This window comes from Patagioenas fasciata, chromosome 5 (assembly GCF_037038585.1).
Source record: "Patagioenas fasciata isolate bPatFas1 chromosome 5, bPatFas1.hap1, whole genome shotgun sequence".
NCBI lineage: Eukaryota > Metazoa > Chordata > Aves > Columbiformes > Columbidae > Patagioenas > Patagioenas fasciata.
The window spans coordinates 58,942,614-58,962,911 of NC_092524.1; the positions used below are offsets into that span (position 1 = coordinate 58,942,614).

Below are 20,298 nucleotides of genomic sequence, written 5' to 3' on the forward strand. Positions count from 1 at the left end.
TAGAATTTCTGCCCTTTTCTATGTCCCCCAATTGAATATGACTTCCACCTTTCTGGGAGGGTGTCTTTTTTAGAGCTACTTTACTCTTTAATTTGGTTATTTTATGAAGCTGTATCCATTTCTTTTTGTAGTTGGGTTTTCATTAAATGGTTCTGCTTAATTAACACTGTTTATTAACTGAAATCCTCTGATGTGGTGGTTTTAAACATTGTCCATGCAAACTATAAAACATTTGTCCTTCTAGCTCTTAGGTTCCTTTTAACTAGTTTTCTCATGGTAATGTAGTTATATTTTTAAAAAATAAAATGCTATCACGCTGCATTTTAATTTCCTAGAGTCCAGTTCAGCATATTCATATGAGAGCATATCATGGTCATTTTGCAGTATCTCTTCCATAGAAATATTTTTTTATAAATTCAGATAAAAACTAATTAGCTATAAAAAGAAGGACTTCAAGAAGAACACTTTCTATCAGAAACAAACTCCTATCTGGGTAAAGACACAGTCTACCTTTGTACAATAAGGAGTCTGTTTTTTCACTACAGGATGTAAAGATTCAGTTGTTGGTCTGTGCTCTCATTTTTGTACCTTGGGTTGACCTTAAGAAAAATAAAAAACAAAACAAAACATAACAAACAAAAAAAACCAAAAAAGACTGGCTCCAACTGCCTTAAAAATGTAAAAACATTTGGAAAAGATTCAAATATTCGAAGGCATATGACCGCAGAGAACCACTGCTGCCCCTAGACAGTAGCTGGTGAGCTACTGCCACAATGCATCAGCTGCTCTACCATAAGTTAGTCAAGAACCCAGGTGAAACAGCCCATGTAAGTTATGTCAGTCAGAATGATTGAAATAGCTAAATGTAGTTCTTTTGACTTGCAATAGTGGAGGTAGATATGTTTACCTAAAGTCAACCACCTGTACTTACTATTTTCTTACTGTCAAGGCAAAAAACTAGGTATGTCTCATCCCTGCAATCTTTTCTGGACAAAACTTTATACTCCAGCATTCCCTTTAATTTGCAGTGCAATGGTACAGAAGTAAAATTACGTGGCATACTCCCTGTCCTGATTTCAGATTTGTCACATAAAATTACATATTGGATTTTTGCCAAGGTCTCCCCTTACAGACCAAAATAAACCACAGTCTGCTATGAGTACATATTGTTCATCACTCATGATGTATTTTCTTCTTGAGTCCTGATTTTGCTGTATTGGAAAACATTGGTAACAAAGTCCATAATAAATGGAAATAATGCCTGAGTAAAAACTGCAGGAGTGCAACTTTTTCACAAGTTATATCATATACTCATTTTACATTGTCTCTCCACACAAAATGTTTCCTGACAATCTATGACATCAGGGCCAAAACTAACTTGTTTTATGGCAGCAACTGAAGCATATAATTAAAATTAAAGTCAGAAGGCTTGCAGGGACTGTCTGTTTGGAAGGAAAAAGAGACCAAGAGGTATTTGAAGATCTCCGCAAATCCATACAATGCACATCTGTGATGAAGTAAACACAGCAAGGAGCTTTTGCTCGTGACCTAAGTAGGATCAGATATGAAGGATCTGGATCTTGATGTTCTTGGTACTTGGAAATATAAGCAGAGGAAAGACTTAGTCTGTAATTCATATAATTTGAATGCTATTTAAAATATAGAACTGAAGTAAATTATAAAATTCACTGCAAATTCAATATTTTTTAAAATTCCACTTATTAACATGTTATTCAATAATTACACTGAAAACTTCGCTTTATTTATGATTAGCTAACAATTTTCTGTAACTGTCAGGTATTCATTTCATTAAAGGTGATATATCTCAGAACTTGATGGTCTAAATAAGGAATCAGCAAAACTTATAGGATTACCAAATCAAACATTTTGATCAGTGTGAATAACATGGACAATTCTTGACAAACTTCAACTTTTATTACTTGTTCTGTTGTGCAGTGGCTATAGTAGAGGGTGAGAGAAAGAAATAACCGCTCTTTACGCTGTACTACAGGATGGTTTGCACAGTGTCTTATACTGTCTTCTCTCTAGGTTCCTTCTCACCTGTTTATAAGATAAGACAAGATGTCAAGAACTTGGTCAGCTGGTGATTCAAGAAAACTTAGGTGCCTAAGTGCAAATCAAAGCCCTTCTTTGCTACTAAAAAAAAATCTGATGTTTGCCTAAATTTTACAAATCAGAAAACATATAGGATTGTACCTGTGAACATACTGAATACCTTGGCACTATACTTGATCTTTCTAGATCTCACCCAAGCATCAGTAGGGAAGCAAAAGTCCTCCAGAAAGTTCAGTCCAAATGTTAAATTCAGAATAATGTGCTAACTAGTTCTGTTTCTTCAGAAAATGCAGTTCTGGCTGCTACTTACCTGTAAAATTGAGAGAAGCGTCCTTCGATACTGATCTTCAGAACATTTATTCAGGAGGTGGGAAAGCTAGGAGCAAGCGGAATAGGAAAGAATATGAAGAACAATCGAATGTGCAAACACAGACTGGGTTAGTGAAAAGCCAGGTAGCAATTCTGTAGAATAAGAGCTAAGGGTGGGTTTGGATTACATCTGCCAGAGAAGAGAGTGAATGTGATCAGAGTAATTAGTTGTTACATATACTTCCTTGTTTCTCACAAAATCACTCTGCTGGGATAGCATCTGGTGGAATGAGACCTGAAATCTCATCTCTGAGAACAATTTAATAGGCAACTTCATATTAAACAAATGTGTAGTTCATAAGACTAACCAGCAGAGAGCAACACTATTTAAATTTGAGCTGAGCGTGATATCTTGACAAACTAATTATTACATTACTGTGCATAAAACTGTATAATGCAGTATGTTAAACGTAAGGCTCTGTTACATTAGTCACAGCCACTCAGTGCCAATGCATTCCACTGTAATGTCTAACCCAGAAAAACATGTATGCAAATCATCTGAATACTTGTTTTTAATTTGCATGATGTTGAGGAGTTCTTCTGAGGTCATAATGTATGGTAAACTTGTAAAATTAAACACAGATGTACTTTTATTTCATGCACAAAATTGAACTGCAAAGCTTTAACAGAGAATTTGCACAATTAAATTATTCCTTCTAGCCACCTGAAGTGGTCAACTGATTCAGAATAAACTCAGCTTGTGTAAGGCATACTAGGCACATAAAAACTATTTGTTTTATCTACAAGTGTTTCAATATCTGTTGGTAGAAGAAGCTTATCATTTCCATTACATGGCAGCCCCTGAAATTTCCCAGTCTGGAATTACACCAGCCGCTCTCTTGGTGTAGCCACTGGACAACAGCCATGAAAACTGTCTGTACATTTTATGCTGAGAGGATTGGTGAGGTGACCTTCTGAGCCCAGTCAGAGAGATGTAGCAGGAATGTGCCCTTCAGTGAAACTGGCATCTTAGGCAATTACTTTTCTCATACTTGCCTCAGTTTCTTTCAGCTTCCTAAAGATGTAGGGACCACCTTAAAAGCAAGTCTCCAAGCTGTATAAAGAAGGGCAGAGTAACAGGCTTTCCCAGATGATGGGAGACTCTGGCACCATGCCTATCCCAAACCACAGCGTTATACTGGAAGATAATGTGTCTGACAAGGAGTATCAGCATGTCTCAATGCTGCCAGTGAGGATTCTCTGCCATTCTCTGCCTGGGTATACATGGCAGATATTATTATATAGGGAACTGTCTTGGAACAGTTTTCAAATTTAGAATAAGAGATGTTGTCAGATGGCAGTGAATTCCCTGGCAAATGTGAAATAAGTTCTGAAGGGGGAAATCCTGAACTTTCCAAGTCACATAATACCTCAAATGTACCTTTCCCATCTCTGTTATAATTTTTTTTTGTTGTGACTCAAACAAAAGGTTAAAAAAAGGGACAGCTTATCCCTTTCAGTTTCTTTAGGAAGAAATTTGAAATTTTATATTTGCTCAGGTTCCAGAAAACAACAAAACATTGAAAAAAAAATGTGTTTAACCCACAGTGTGGTCTTCCATATACTTAGACAATTAACTTACTGCGTACCTTATATTAACACAGCACATACATCATGGTGAAGTAGAGGTAGGCAACAAACTTTCCATGAAAATCTCTCTGGTTGGCCAAATGAAATTATTTGTTCTGTTTCCATGCAGTTTCACTCACAAAGTATTTTCATAGTCTGGCTTGCAAAAAGAGATATTCACTGTAAATTTTAAATAAATATTGCTAAATATTTCCAGAAAGTAAATTAGAAATTAACACAGAGGCTTCACAGCAGCAGTCTGATCCAAGAAATTGTGCTCAGCTAGTCAGGGAAAAGGAACTGTACCACGTGTCTAGGCAAAATATTGGATCAGTTACAAATTATCAGAGTTCAAAACAAGTAGTGTACAGAAGATGTAGAGGTCAAGCACAAGTCATTTTGGTTTGTCAGATTAATTTCCCAAATCATCTGAAAGAGTATGGAGATCTTTGCAACACAAAAATGTGGTAATATCACTGAGTAAATTAGTTGCTTCTAAAGGTCCTTCAAACCTGCCTGTACTCCTGAAGTCACAGGCATGCATCACAGTGGAGAGGATGTAATACAAAGATTTAAAGCAAGAATATGGGACTTCAGTTCTCAGAGCTATCAAGACATGTAACAGCATGGAAAAGAGCTGAAGAAGTACTAATTCCTCTCTGCTTTTGTGGTCAAAGTCTGCTTGTCCTGGCATGGTTGAACACTGAAAGCTGACTGAGCTCAGGTAGTTTCCTCTCTGATCTAAAGTGCAGCAAATTATGCTTGTGGTACAAAGAGTGAGTCATATATCTTGAACATTTGCATTTATCAAACAGTTTAAAACACAACAAGTATCATATAATGCCAGAAGTCTCCTACATTGTGTATGCATGGTATAGAATACTATTAAACCAGCTTTCTCTTATAGCATCTTAATACAACATATCTTAAGTCATTCACTTCACTTGGACAATATAGTCAGTACATTTCTGTCAATACTAAATGTCACTGGCATTTGTGTCACCAGCATCCATGGAGCTGCATACTCATGAGAAAGATGACAAAGCTCCAACTGGAAACTCAAGTCAAAAGAGCAATATTCCTTGTGGAGAATGCGTGTGAGGGAACCCTCAGAAAGTAAGGTCTTCTGGCAAGAGAAGTTATGGATTAGGGACAATAGCTAAAATCACATAATTTTGAGAATGGAGACACTGTATAAGAGGCAAAAGACCCCTTTGACCTCTGGGAAGATTACTTAATCCCATCATGCCTGTTCTTGCTGGTACTCTGGCTAGTCAGATTTGTCCTTCCCAATAACAAGAAGGACTAAGGATAATGCAAAGTGAAGTGCATTTTTTCCATCTCATGCAATATCTCCTCTTGTGTTTATCCTCTTATTTTTGTAAGAGAATTATTTAAAGTAAAGAAGCAAGCACAAAACAGGCTGTGGATTCACTTCTGTGCCACATGGTGAAGTGCATTTAGCACTCCCTCCTACTTGTGCCTGAGCGCAGCACTATCCCAGCTTGCTTGATAGCTCTGTGTTGTGTCTGCTTATAAGGTAAAAATTGCTGTTAAGATCCAGCAGATTGAGTCTAGAGTATATTTATTGAACTAGCACCTCTGGGGCTAGAGAAACATTAGGTTTGCATGAGAGCATACAAAATGAAGGCATAGCCTCTCCCACATTACAGCCTGAAGATTCCAAATATGTTTTGTGATAACATGGACTTCCTACTAACCTGCATCACTGTCAGTTGCTCCTATAACATTCAGCACAGTCAAATAGATACATGTCCTCAATGGGTGCAGATGTGAGCTGAGATGAACTGTGTGAGAAAATGCATGTAGTACTAGGACATAAGAATGAGCTCCTCTGCTCCCACCATTTCACACTACATTTTTTTTCCCCTTCAGCTATTTGCTGTTCCAGGATGACTGCAAAGCCTTAGAACAACATATGCATGTCTGCATGTTAGCAATGCTACAGTATCAGCAGTTTTCACTAGAGGTGTATGCTGGCTTTCCTGCTTCCAGTAAATTGCCAGCAATTTAGAATAGTGATACTTCTGTTTCTCATACCATAACCTGTTACTAACTGGTCATTTCTATGGCTTTTAATACCATCAAGGTCTCAAGAACCACATTTGAGGAAGACATTCTGGTCCTGACAGACACACACAAGGAGATAGAATCATAGAAACATAGAATCATACAAACATTTTGGTTGTAAGAGACCCTCTAGATCATCAAGTCCAACTATAACTGTCCTGGTTTTGTTAAAAAACAAGTTTCTCTTTTAGTGAATTTGCCTGTCAGCTAAAGCCTTCCTATTAGCTGCATTTTCCTGGAGAACCAGATACATGTTTTGGTAAACATAGAAATGGAATGCAAACTTATTGATAAGCACAGATGAACATCTCGCGAGAGGGGCAACCAGAAACTGGTGACCAAGAAACTGACCAACTGTGTATAACACTCCATTCACGTGAATACCTCATATAAAAGTGGGAGATCACGAGAATCTTGTCCCTTTTCCCTTATTCCCTTCTGCTTATGACCGATATTAGGAGAGGACCTTGCTGGTCGTCCCTGCGAACCGAGCCCTAGTGAGAGACTGAATCCAGCTCTGGTTGGCTACAGAGTCTAATCCAGGACTTTGGGTGCTGGCTCTGCAGTTGCTGAGACTTACAAGATTGGTTTTGTATATTTTGTATTATTTTCTCTATTCTTATCAGTAGCATTAGTAAAACATCTTTAACTTTTCCAACTCTCTTCTCTCTGTCCTTCTTTCCCTCCCGATCGCCTGTCCTGAGTGGGAAGTGGGGAGAGGGAGGGGCAAAAGGGGGAAGTGGAGGGGAGAGGAGGTTAACAATACATCTGCCAGGGTTTTATTGTCACCCCACAATCTAAACCCTCTACAATAACCTAACTCTGGTGTGAAACCATGTTACTAAGAACCTAATCTATACAACTTTTAAACACCTCCAGGGATGGTGACTCCAACCACTTCTGTAGGCAACTTGTTCCAGTGCTTCACAACTCTTTCTGTGAAGAAATATTTCTTAATATCCAATCTGAACCTCCCCTCGTGAAACTTGAGGCCATTTCCTCTCATCCTATCATTCCTTACTTGGGAGAGGAGACCAATACCCTACAATCTCCTTTCAACAATCTTCTACAACACCTACAATCTTCTTTCACGTAGTTGTAGACACCAATAAGATCTCCCCTCAGCCTCCTTTTCTCCAGGCTAAATAGCCCCAGTTCCCTCAGCCACTCCTCATAAGACCTGTGCTCCAGATCCCTCACCAGCTTTGTTGCCCTTGTCTGAACTCACTCCAATACCTCAATGTCTTTCTGTAGTGAGGGGCACAAAAGTGAACACAGGATTCAAGGTTTGGTCTCACCAGTGCTGAGTACAGACAGACGATCTCTTCTGTGGTCCTGCTGGCCACATTATTCCTGATACACTCCAGGATGCTGTTGGCCTTTTTGGTCACCTGGGGACACTGCTGGCCCATGTTCACCCCCAGGTCCTTTACCACCAAGCAGTTTTTCAGCCACTCTTCTCCAAGCCTGTAGCATTGTCGGGGGTTGTTGTGACTCAAGTGCAGGACCTGGTAGTTGGTCTCGTTGAACCTCATAAAATTGGCCTTAGCCCATCGATCCAGCAGGCACAAATCCCTGTTGTAGAGTCTTCCTACTTTTGACCAGATCAACACTCCCACCCAGTTTGGTGTCATCACAGAATCACAGATTCACAGAATGTCAGGGATTGGAAGGGATCTCCAAGATCTTCTAGTCCAATCCCCCCGCCGGAGCAGGAACACCTAGATGAGATTACATAGGAAGGCGTCCAGGTGGGTTCTGAATGTCTCCAGAGAAGGAGACTCCACAACCCCCCTAGGCAGCCTGTTCCAGTGTTCTGTCACCCTCACTGAGAAGAATTTTCTTCTCATATTTAAGTGGAACGTCCTGTGTTCCAGTTTGTACCCATTGCCCCTTGTCTTATCACTGGTTGTCACTGAGGAGAGCCTGGCTCTATCCTCATGACACTTACCCTTTACATATTTATAAACATTAATGAGGTGACCCCTCAGTCTCCTATTCTCCAAGCTAGAGACCCAGCTCCCTCAGCCTTTCCTCATAAGGGAGATGCTCCACTCCCTTAATCATCTTTGTTGCCCTGCGCTGGACTCTCTCCAGCAGTTCCCTGTCCTTCTTGAACTGAGGGGCCCAGAACTGGACATAATATTCCAGATGTGGTCTCACCATGGCAGAGTAGAGGGGAAGGAGGACCTCTCTCGACCTACTAACCACCCCGCTTCTAGTACACCCCAGGATGCCATTGGCCTTCCTGGCCACAAGGTCACAGTGCTGGCTCACGGTCATCCTGCCATCCACCAGGACCCCCAGGTCGCTTTCCCCTACACTGCTCTCTAACAGGTCATTCCCCAACTTATACTGGTACCTGGGGTTGTTCCTGCCCTCTACACTTTCCCTTGTTAAATTTCATCAGGTTATTCCCCGCCCAGCTCTCCAGCCTGTCCAGGTCTCGCTGGATGGCAGCACAGCCTTCTGGTGTGTCAGCTACTCCTCCCAGTTTGGTGTCCTCAACAAACTTGCTGACAGTCCACTCTATGCCATCATCCAAGTAATTGATGAATATATTGAATAGTACTGGTCCCAGTACCAACCCTTGAGGGACTCCACTAGATACAGGCCTCCAACTGGATTCTGCCCCATTGACCACAACAGTATCACCCCTGCCAGCCCACCCCTTAATTCTCACCAACAGTCTCTCAACTCGCTCCTCATCCACACCTGAAGAGTACTCAATACATTGTAGTTGCCCTCTCACATAAAGAGCAACCCCACCGCCTCATGTTGCTGGTCTGTTTTTCCTGAGGGTCTACTCAATCTCATCTTCCATATCATTGATAAAGAGATTAAACAGAATTAGCCTCAATAATGAGCCCTGGGGAGCATCACTCGTGACCAGCTGCCGACTGAATTTGACTCCAGCATAACTCTTTGGGCCCAGCCATCCAGTCAGTTCTTCACCCATCAAAGAGTATACCTGTCCAAACCATGAGCTGCCAGTTTCTCCTGGAGAATGCTGTGGAAAATGGTGTCAAAGGCTCCACGGAAGCCTAGGTGCACAACATCCACAAATTTTCCCTCATCTGCTAAGCAGATCATAGACAGAGACCAGGTTGGTTAAGCAGGACCTGCCTTTCATAAACCCATGTTGACTGGGTCTGACAGCATGGTTTTCTTGTATGTACCATGTGATTGCACTCAGGATGGTCTGTTCCATGACTTTCCCTGGCACCAAGGTCAGACTGAGAGGCCTGTAATTCCCACAATCCTCCTTCCAGCCCTTCTTGTACGTGGACATCACATTTGCCAACTTTCAGTTGACTGGGACCTCCCCAGTTAGCCATGACTGCTGATAAATAATTGAAAGAAGCTTGATAAGCACCTCTGCCAGCTTCCTCAGTACCCTTGAATAGATCCCATCTGGCCCCATAGGTCTGTGTGTGTCTAAGTCATGTAGTAGGTCACTAACCATTTCTCCCTGGATTATTGGGGCTTTATTTTGCTCCCCACCCCCATCTTCCAGCTCAAGGGCCTGGGTACCCAGGTCACAACTGGTCTTACTATTAAAGACTGAGGCAAAGAAGGCATTAAGTACCTCGGCCTTTCCCTCATCCTCTGTCACCATGTTACCCCCCGCATCCACCAGAGAATGGAGATTCTCCTTACCCATCCTTTTGTTTCTGATGCATTTATAGAAGCATTTTCTGCTCCCTTTTACAGCAGTAGTCAGACTTAGTTCTAGTTGGGCTTCAGCCCTTCTAATTTTCTCCCTGCATAACTTCATGGTGTCCTTGTAGTCCTCTTGTGTAGCCTGCCCCTTCTTCCAATGGTTATAAATTCTCCTTTTATTCCCAAATTCCAGATGAAGCTCTCTATACAGCCATGTCAGTCTTCTTCCCTGCTGGCTTGTCTTCCAGCACACGGGGACAGCCTGCTCCTGCGCCTCTGAGATTTTCTTCTTGAAAAGTGACCAGCCTTCCTGGACTTTTTTGTCTTTCAGGACTGCATCCCAAGGGACTCTGCCAATCAGACTCCTAAACAGGTCAAAGTCTGCCAGCTTTCTGCTGGGTGGATACCATTACTGCCTGGTCAAGCTGTCAGAACTTCCCCACCCTTCCTGCATGCCCTTCAATGCCAAATACCTCGTCCCAGTCTGCTTGCCCACTCTGTTCAGAGAACTTGGGATGCCAGTGCTCCCCAGGCTACCTTTTATAGGTGTGGTAACCGTTGCCTCGGCAATGCCCAGGTCTCATCAGCAACTCTTGTGAAAGCTGGTGGCTCCTAGAACTGCCCTGGTGCTCCCCTGCCTCCGGAAAAGCCTCCCTGCACTGAGATCTGCTACTTTGATGCTGATCTGCTGCAGACTGGGTTGGCTCCAGAGCAGCTCCCCTCGGTGACTGACATGATTGTCATCATAGATCATCCCTCCCTGCAGGGATCTGGCAAAATCTTGACTCAGACAATCACTACTCTCAGCAGCTCAGGTCAGCTGAGTCTGGAGTGCTTGCCTGGTGGCTGAGGATGACAGCTAATCATGGTTGACCTTTTCTTTGCACATATTACAATCCAGACTCCTATATTATCTGTATAGCTATCTTTCTGCCACTCATGTCTTTCCTGGCTGCTAGATGGGATGAACTGAGGATCAGCTAGGATGAACTGGGGTATCCAGATGCAGAGATAGAGGGAAGGACTGCTGCAGTATTCTTATTTCCAGGGGAAGGCATGGACAAATCTTCTGTGAACACCTCAAAAAACACTGCTCATTACTGCTCTCTCCTGACCAACCTGCAGAAGTTCTGGGCTTTTTCTTCTTTAGGGCTACACCACCTATTTCTCGGATCTTGACCTTCACCCTGAAAGGCACCCATGCCTTAAACATAAGAGCCAAAAATACCTAAAATTAGCTATGTAAGGGAGACTATAATAGCAGGACAAGCATACAGCAATATTACCAAGAAAACTCGCTCAGCCTCCAGCAAGTTGCAGAAGCTTCCTGATCCTGATTTAGCATGGTTGTATAGCAATAAATGGGCTATTTTCCCATGAATTTGTCTAGAAGTCTTGCAGATGCATTTTCATGACTTGGGGAAGGCTCACCTGCACTTGGCCTTTTCTTGTTGAGCATGAGAAGAGGACATAAGTATAATCATATCTTCCTTGACAACACATTTCTAAGTTCTGACATTTCTAAGTTGTAGGTGAGTGAATTCTTTGGGAAATTTTCCCAGTTACACATTAGAGAAAATTTTTGAGCTGTGAGCTTTGATTTGGGAAAATTAATAGGTAAGTATCCATTATGTGAACATCCATGTAGCAAGGTAATGACCCTCGCCTGCAGAAGGGATGCTAGGCCCCAAATGAATCCACAGGAGGGCTAGAGGGCTAGTCTTCTGGAATTATGACTGTTTCAAGCTATAAAATGAAAGCATAAATTTTAAAAGTGCTTTTAATAATTTAAATAACCCCTCTTTTGGAGATTTGCTTTAACAAACATGAAAGAGTTATGAAAGCTCTCTTTGGAAGATGGCATAATTTTCAAAATCATCTCAGTGAGTACATTTCCAACAAGTTATTTTAACAGAGTTTCTAATCCATCATGTATGTTTCATGAAAAGATCTTCATCTATTATCAGATCTGTCGGGCTGAAAGCTAGCCATGGTATGCTGTGTCTTCACTGATATTCTTCAGCTGAAAGACTCAAGATAAAAGATATTATCCATACTATACGCCAAGTTCTTGAATGTCAGGGATAAAAATATAGTTTAGAAGCTACTTATTGTTACATTATGCACTCACTTTTGAAATAGTTACAACTCAAAACCCCCAAGTTAGGTAAGTTGGAATACCATCTGCTGAAAAATTTCTAAATGTTTGCCTACAAGGGAGAGAGAAGTCACTTTATGTATTTATTGAACAGAAAATGTGGCATCGCAAAGCCTATGAATTACATAGTGTTCTCCCTGAAAAATAGAATTGCATAATATGTTGTTTTACTACTGCACGTAGTAAAAAAATCATTCTTGGGTCCCAAAGCCAGAAAAAACAACACATGAAAGGACAAACTGACTACAAGTTCACTGCTTTGGATATAAAAAGGTATCTGGCATGATGAAGTCTTTTTTTGATCCATGTGTTTTTCATTTGAATTGGTTCATGTAAGGTTCTTTCAAGAAGAGGAAAAAAATGCGATAAATCTCCTTAGGAATAGAGCTGTGCAAGCTTGGGAAACTCGCTGGGCAAGCCAGCTTCTTTTGTCCGCCAAATTCTAGGGGCACAAGAGCTTAATGAGAGCTTCATTTAAATTGATGTGAAAAAATTAAACACTTTAAAGTATTGTTTTGGGACTTGCAAATCTCATGCCAGTGAAAGTCGATTATTTTGTGGCTTTGGAATTCAGCTCAATTAATTTTTTTTTTTTCTTTTCATCTGCAGGCCTCTTTTGCTATCTCTTATCTTTCTATCTGAAAAGAAACAAACTAGGAAAAACGCTGATAAGGTAGAACCCATTCCATCTGTTTTCCTCAATTTCCCTGAGTCTAGGGGAATGAACATTTAAGTGTTCACATCAGAGTTTAGATACTCTTCCCCTTTCGGGACATTTTTCTACGTGGTCTTTTGCAGGCAAGCATGAAATCATTCTGTTTGCACTCTGAGCATATGTGCATTCACTGTACGCATCCTTGGATAGAGCATGCTGCTGAGCACAAATTGATATTTTCTGTCTTTCAGCAGGGGCTTTAGTCTGGGCTCTGCACTGTGAATGCAGTAACATGGCTTCCAGTTCAGGGCTGTCATACATCCAGCTGGCTCAAGTCATGGGCAGAAAAACTTGTATTCTGCCTGCAAAAGACTATGGAGACATACTCTGATGCTCATTCACACTGGGCTTGATCTGATGCCTGCTGGAATGAATGATAGTCTTTATACTTCAATAGGTTTTGCAATAATCTTTTTTCAATGCCTTGCATGAAGTATTTATCACTCAGAACTTCTAGGGACATTAGTGGGCCTCAGGACCCTCAATATCTAGAGGCATTAATTTTTGCCATTTCAGTTCAGACACCCCTTTCACACAAAAATCAACACTCTTGTTCCAAGCAAATTTCCACTTTGGTGACAGATTTAGTGAGCATGAGCATCATCTGTCATGTCAGCGATTCTGTTGGTACCTCTACTTGGAGAACTTTGAACTCTGGTAAGTTCAAGGATGCAATTGGAGCTCACTTTGTTCGTAGTATTGCCCAATTGGAGATTACTGTACAGCAGTGCAAATAGGGCTGGCAAACAATCGGTGTGTTACATCAACCTGATGAACAGGAATATTCAGGCTTTATAAGGATAATGGTTGCTTGAAAGAGAAATGGCATCAGAAGTTAATGTATTTTTTCATAAAACAGTTTTCTCTAGTCCATTAGACGTAACACTCTCCATATGTGCTCTAACAAGGTTTAAATGACAGGCAATTAATTCTCTGTTTATTTTTACATCAAACATATGTACTCAAGCTAGAACAGAAAAGTTTAGCCTATCAGCAATGATTTTGGGGGGTTGTCAATTTTTTCATTTGGCAAAGGAAATTAAAATAAACGTCAATTGTTTTGTTTGTTTAACAACAAACAAGCAAACAAACAAACAAAACAACCCCACAAAACAAAACAAAAAACCCCTGGGATTCTGGGTTTGGGAGGAAAAAACTCACTTCCTGAAGTGGTTAATCTTGGTTTATGTTATAAACCAAGTAGAAAAACAGAACAATCTGAGCGGTAGAGGAATAGGATCAGCTGGGGTTTTTTTTGCTAAATTAAGCCTTTCTATGAGATAGGCCAATGGATATCAGCTATCTCTGGACATGAACGTGTTTGTGTCTCAAGGGAATACTATGGGTATTTTGGTGAATAAGTCAAGCTTCTGGACAGCACAACACAGACTATTTCCTACATATCGTTCCCAGGGAAACCAAACTGAAAGCCGAACTTTCCAAAGAGGAAGCAGCCATCACAAAACACTGACCAGACGTACGTGAATGTGCTTCACAGAAATACCACTTACATTTTTTTCTTTTTCTTTTTTTTTTTTTTTTAAACAGTGAATTGGTCTTTCAATCTCATTGCTTCTGCAGGTGAATTTGCCTGAATAATAAAGAACCTGCTTTTGCAACCAAATCAATTTTACATTTCTATAAACTCCACTGCAGCCAGTTCAGTAAACACAAAAATCTGTTCCCTGGATGGAGAGGCATGATGACACTGTATAAAAAGCCCAACCACACGCATTTGTCCAACTGAATTTTTACAATGAAGACATTTCTTCAAGTGAATGGCAACAAAGCAATCAAGTTCAAGCACTGTAAATTAATGTATAAATTTATTTTGTAATAACCATCCCTACCTCTGCATTAAAGCTAGCTTCTTAGATTGTATGCACTCTTACTTGTGGTACTTTCTTTTACACCACTACAAATAACTTTGAAAGCCAAGTTACGGCACTATTAGAGTCAACTCAGAATCTTTTGATCAAATAATCAAATTAAATATCAAAATGCAATTAAAAATGAAAATATTTCAGTCTACTTCCACTTTTCAGTTGAGCACGATGAAAGCATTATTATTATTTTATTTCCTCCCACTTTCTTGGGTCCTGCCATATGGCTCAGCTGATATGGATACACAATTATTGAAGCAGGTTTAACTTAGATCAAAGCATCGTGGAATTCAGGGTTTTACCACTTTCTCTGAATTTCAGAGATACTGATCCATGTTTTCTTTTCTGACCAATTGCCTTATAGTAAATTCTCAGTTTGCACAGCACTTCTTACATCCCCAAAGACATCCAACACATCACAAAGAATTACTATGCCACTTAAATTTTTCATACCCTGTCAATTCTTCATTTTCAATTAAGTTCTTATCAAGAGGCAAATAGATATTTTTTATAACCACAGTATCTAGTATTCTAGTATGTAAAGTGAACAGTAAGCTGCTGTTGCTGTTATTATTAGTTCTGTTATGTCCTAGGTACTGTGTACTTTACACAACCTTCCAAAAGAGCAGGTTCCTGTGCCCAGAGTATTTATGATTTAAAGCACAAGTTGCACCAGTTGCACCTGGAGGAACTGGAATGCCGAAGAACAGAAGAGTGGCCTTGAGAGCTCAAACATGTTGTGAGTGGGATGAATATGTATTCCTCTGCGTGACTAGCTAATTCTGTTGGCCCCAAAGTGAACAACCGGTCCCATAAGCTCTTATATTGTCCAGAAGGACTTCAGTTTGACCTGAAGTCCACAGCATACAGGCCTGCATTAAGAGGCTGACCTCCCTAGTTTGCCCTCCAAATGTACAGTGAATGGAAAGACATGGATTCCTTATGAGGAATTCAAAGCAGAATATGTCCTGAAGCACCGTCTGCAAAAGCTTTTTTGTCTTTCTGGCGATTTTAAGAGGAGTCAAGGAAAGATCCTAACTTGGGCACTTAGTGGTAAGACATTGGGGCAATGTGAATGCTGCAATGGTAAAGGGACAGGCTAGCTCTGTTGCTTCTTTGATGGCTCAGCCCATTTTTTCTATTGTACTTCCACAATCTTTACAGCAAGAGCTGTGGTCTCTCCACACCCTTCACATTTTCCAAAACTCAGGGCAGCAGAGAGTTCCGGCACCAAGGGAATAGAGGGAAGCAAAAAAAAAAAAAGAGAAAGCATGGAGAGATAACTTGAGAGGCAACTTGTGACGTTAGTGTGTGTGTTTGTCATGAGAGTTTAAATGCGGTTTGGTGTTGATATGTCTGTAGGAAGGAAGAGGCAAAATAATTGCAAAAAGGTATAACAGCAATAAGGTGATTGTGAGGGAACATAACTAAACACACATGAGGCTGCAAGTGTTGATAAAACATCGTGGAAAGGGGAAGAAAATCAGAGACATGGGAAAATGCTGGCTGATGTAGGAAGTTGAAACCAAGAATTTGACTACATAAAAAGCACATTGGGGGCTCAAGGATGTGCTGTCCTCCAGCAGGCAAAAGCCAGACACAATGGGCCTTGCTACTCAGCTTTGTGTTGCTATTACATGCTGGTTGCATTATTTCTGGCTTCATCAAGTGTTATTAACTCATCATCACCAGAGGCTGTCTTTTGGTCATGTAAAGCTTTGTTCTCTGAGCAAAGTCATTCATTGCTCATAGTTTGCCCCAAGCAGAAGAGTAATACCTTTGTGGCTGGAAGGAAGGTGCCTTTGTTGAGGAAAATGGAGCAACAACTCCATGTTAATCCTGTTGGCTCTTCTCTTATACCCCTAAGATACGTAAGTGTATATAGCTGAAAACTGAGGTCGAATGATTTCATCATTTCAAAAACTACTAGAGTTTAGGACCCAGATAAAACAACAACCCATCAGAACCTTAATTTGGTTTAAAGTGAAAAGACTGTTTAATCCTTAATTTTTCAATAAAGTTATGACCAGGATTTTTTCAACCTAAATATTTGAAATGTGTCACCAAATTGAAAAGCTTGTTCTTCACAACAGATTCTTAAGCTTTTGGAAGAGCTGCAGTTGGCATTTGGGCTAAGTTTCTGTACAGATGCACATTAAGGGTGGATTTCATTAGATGAATTAGGTGTCACTCTTTACACAAGTATTTAGAAATTAGGTATTTGTTACCTGTGATGGGGAGTGAGAAGGGGACAGCTGACACTTTGCTGGAGGAAATTCCTGGTTGACTTGTTCTGGTGCCTTTTTTTTTTTCCCCTTAATTACGTAGCAGTGCTGTTCATTTCTTGGTAAGATCCTAATGAGGAAATCAGCCTTTCATACTTCAGATGGCTCTGTGCTTTGGTCTGCCTCTTGCACTGAGTTTAGTTTCCTGTGACTCTTCTGAGAAAGCAGGTATTATCTCTTTGTGAATAAATTTTGCTTCCCTGAGATTATTTAGTTTTGTGAAGTCACTGTGCAAACTGATGGCACTCAGAAAGGATGGTCTCCAGTTTTCCTTTGTAACTTGCTCTGTACTAAACAAGACACCTTCTAGGAAGCTCATCTGTGCCCTGGGAAATATGTGAAATCTCTACCTGCTCAGATTCTTCTCACTTTCTATGAAAGGCAAGGCAGAGTCTTCTGATGGTTGTAGTTTCTCCCTTCTTACCTTGCTCCCACCCAAGGTTATTGGTAGGCTGAGCAGAGCTTGTTTCTCCTGGCTTACAGAAGTGTAGCATCAGTTCACCCTCAGAAGTTGTATGGCATGAGTGTGAGGTCCCTGTTCCAGCAAGTCAACCACAAAAGATCTGTTCAGGACATGACCACATCAGCCACTTTGCTTTGTCATAAACAGAAGAGACTGGCATCAGCTGGATGGGTGGCACAGCAGATAATGGCAGCTGCAAGCTGAATCAGAAGTACCTAGCTCTACTTTAGGCATGAAGCTGAACACAGAGCCTGACACAGTGCCACAGTCATGGTTAGTCCCCAAATGCTTTGCTCCAATTAAAAATCTCTGTCCCAGTCTCAAAGTCCATTTATTTTAGTGAATATCTGTTATGACGGGCAACTAGAGGGCACATTGTGCTGGTGTAAACAAGCCCAAGGGAAGTTTCATGCCGTGTTCCCACTATGCCCTCTTTGTTCTGCTCCCTTCTCATCTCAGGGACAGCTGTGTCCCGGGCAAAGCTTGACATTTATGTGGAAAAGCGTGGTAATTTTAGATTTCCTCATAATACGAGAATGTTGAGATCATGTCCTCCATATGACCATAAGTGTTTGTGGAGAGCAAGGCCATGGTATATGTATCCAACAGCCACTCACCCTTCCTGGTATTTTTTTACCCTGTTTATGAGTTTCAACAAAATATACCAGAAGTTTGAAGGACTCTGAAATGTCAAATGTCTCGTATGTTCTCTGAGAAAAAGGTGTTGTTAAAAGAAAAGTACTAACCATGTTAATAGCAGAACACCAAATACTAGACATCAGAAAACTTGCAGGGTTTCTCTTTCCCCTCTCCTCTATCGATGAGAGAAAAATGTACGTACGGGAAACAAAACTTCAGTCCCGCTGCTGGTTGAATTACTTTTTTCTGTAAGGCTCAGTGTAAACAAGGGTTATCTCACTGAATGCCCCTTTCAGTCTCACTTTGATATACAGACAATACTGACAGAAAAGAACTGACTGTGCAATCACCGAAACATGGGGAAAAGCATGTCAGAATGGCACCATTTTATGTCTTCTGCTCTGTTTACCAAAGCTTCAATACTATGAAGGCTCAAGACTTACACTCTTGCATATATTAATATTTTAGATTTGCATTTTCTAGAGTTTATCTTTCTGTTTCCACACCTTCTGATATACATGGTAGCAGAGGTATGAACTGAGAGTAATTTCACCTGCAGATCTCCATATATAACAGGTCACCTGGCCTTACACAGGTAACCTGACCTCCACTCTTTTGTATTCACTATTTAGAAAACTTTAGTAAGAAAGTGCATCTATCAGACCAGACAGTCATCACTGACAAATGCTAAATAGATAATATACTAAAGAACCAATAATGTTAATAATGAGTAATAGGACAATTCAGAAATAAATTAGGACTCCCACTAGATTCAGTTTGAAGCCTTAACTTGACACTGTCTCTTCTCCAGCTTGTTAAGTTGTGTCCTATTAAACGCCTAAATTTCAGTAAACTAAGAGTGACCTGGATGTTAAATTAAATATCCTACTGTCGTAAAAGGAATAGCCTTGCTCCACACTGTAAATTCTGGAAATTTCATTAATGCCTGTAGACAATATGCTTAGGTTTCACACTACGAAAAACCCAAAAAACAGACTGGAGGGTAATAGGCAACTTAATCCTTTTGTAAACTTTTATACTTTTCTAAGCCATGCTTGTGTTGCAAAACTAAATTGACCCTGAATGTAAATTTTCAAAGCATTGTAAAAATATTTGCATTTTTTTCTCCTTGTCCTTACTTTGAAGTTAACTTTAGCTTTGATCAACTCAGAGACTTATTTGCTAATAGCTGCTGGCGATAACAATGTAACATTGTCATGAATTTCCATCTTGGTCCAGTATATTGCATCAAAAATACTGCAAAGGTGATACTTTTGTATTATGCTAGATTTCTTCAAACAGGTCATGGACTTTCTGAAAGATTCTCAGTAAATAATGATCTAATTTCAGGGTAAAACTTTTAAAGATAATAGTTACACAACTTTTCACAGAGAAACAGCATCCCAGCAGCACAAATTATAACAAGTTGGTCTCAGTGCCATGCTACTCTGATTTTACAGCTCGTGGATTAGAGTTCTGGCAGATAGGTCAGCACTGGTAGTAACTCGAGCCACAGACAGAGGAAAGTGATGCTTTTCTGCAAAAGATTGTGGCTATAAAAAGGATGGAGTTCTTTGTTCACCACCATTGGGAGAAAGGGGAAAGGTTGGCTATTGAAATGATGTTTCCTTACTGCCTGACAGTAATGTGGACTCTGGCAATTCAGAAAGGTAGGGGAAAATGCATCTTGTAGAGCATGAGGAGATCTGGTCTTGAAGCACTAACTTCAGCTGCAAAGATAAATGGAAAGAGACTTTTTACAGGGGCACATACTGATAGGACAAGGGATAATGGCTTTAAACTGAAAGGGGGTAGATTTACATTAGATGTAAGGAAGAAATTCTTCATCATGAGGGTGATGAGGCATTGGAATAGGTTACCCAGAGAAGCTGTGGTTACCCTATCTCTGGAAGTGTTCAAGGCCAGGTTGGGTGGGGCTTTGAGCAACCTGGTCTAGTGGAAGGTGCCCCTGTCCATGGCAGGGGGTTGGAACTAGGTGATCTTTAAAGTACCTTCCAACCCAAACCATTATTTTATTCTGTGATTCTGGAAAAACTTCCTCTTCCTGTACCCAAATAGATCTACTAGAGAAAATACCAGAGTACAATCTCACTTTCAGATGTCTGAATGTTCTTCCTGAAGCCTTTTCTGTTTTCTTCAGACTTGTGTAGCCTTACTTTATTCAATAAAAATAGGGTAACTTATAGTCTACCCCCTGTTAAGGTCCAGGGAGAGACTTAAAAGAAGTGGGGTTGAAAAACAGCCCTTGTCCATACTGCATTGTTTGAATGGTTACTCAGCTTCCCATCTTTGACATTTGTTTCAAACATACAAGTATTTTTTAATTAAAAGAGTAAACTGAAATGTCAGATCCTTTAGATTTTCTT

At 40.5% G+C, this 20,298-nt stretch overlaps 1 long non-coding RNA gene across 1 annotated transcript in view; it reads right to left on the reverse strand.

The window, feature by feature from the left end:
- Window positions 1-1,913: 1,913 nt before the first annotated feature.
- Window positions 1,914-20,298, reverse strand: part of LOC139828137 (uncharacterized) — a 211,917-nt gene continuing 193,532 nt past the window's right edge. The window contains exons 3-4 of the long non-coding RNA XR_011739444.1: window positions 2,387-2,452; window positions 1,914-2,061 (exon numbers count right to left, since the gene is read on the reverse strand). This is a non-coding gene — a long non-coding RNA (uncharacterized lncRNA). The remainder of the gene's footprint in view (window positions 2,062-2,386; window positions 2,453-20,298) is intronic.